Consider the following 466-nt stretch of genomic DNA (forward strand, 5'->3'; position numbering starts at 1 on the left):
CCTTTGGGCAGAACTTTGGTTCTGACAGTGCATTCTGGAGTCACATAGACGTGATGGGAATCCACACTGTTCCTCCTCCCCGTCACTCTGGAGCAGGAGAAGATCTCGGGTTCTCAGAGCTGCTCTGTTAAAATTTCAGCCATGCCGCTCTGCCTGCAAGATGTGAGGTGGTGCTTACCTTCCTCACTGTGGTTCATCTCCTTTACCGGTAAGGAGCAACAGCGATGGAGCACAGTGCATATGGCCGTGAACATTACATGCAATGACACAGAGAAAATATTTAGAACACTGGTGACATTTATATTGTTATTGTTACTGCTGCTGCCACAGTTAGTGTCCTTACTTCTATGGTTACTGATGTCTGTGATGGTCATCTGCTTGCTTAAAAGTATTACTTATTTCCTGTCTCTTTCTTGGATTCAGATCTATCCTGTGAACTATTTCTGAAAGCATAATTGCATATATA

This window comes from Octodon degus, unplaced genomic scaffold (assembly GCF_000260255.1).
Source record: "Octodon degus isolate 3935 unplaced genomic scaffold, OctDeg1.0 scaffold00006, whole genome shotgun sequence".
Classification (NCBI taxonomy): Eukaryota; Metazoa; Chordata; class Mammalia; order Rodentia; family Octodontidae; genus Octodon; species Octodon degus.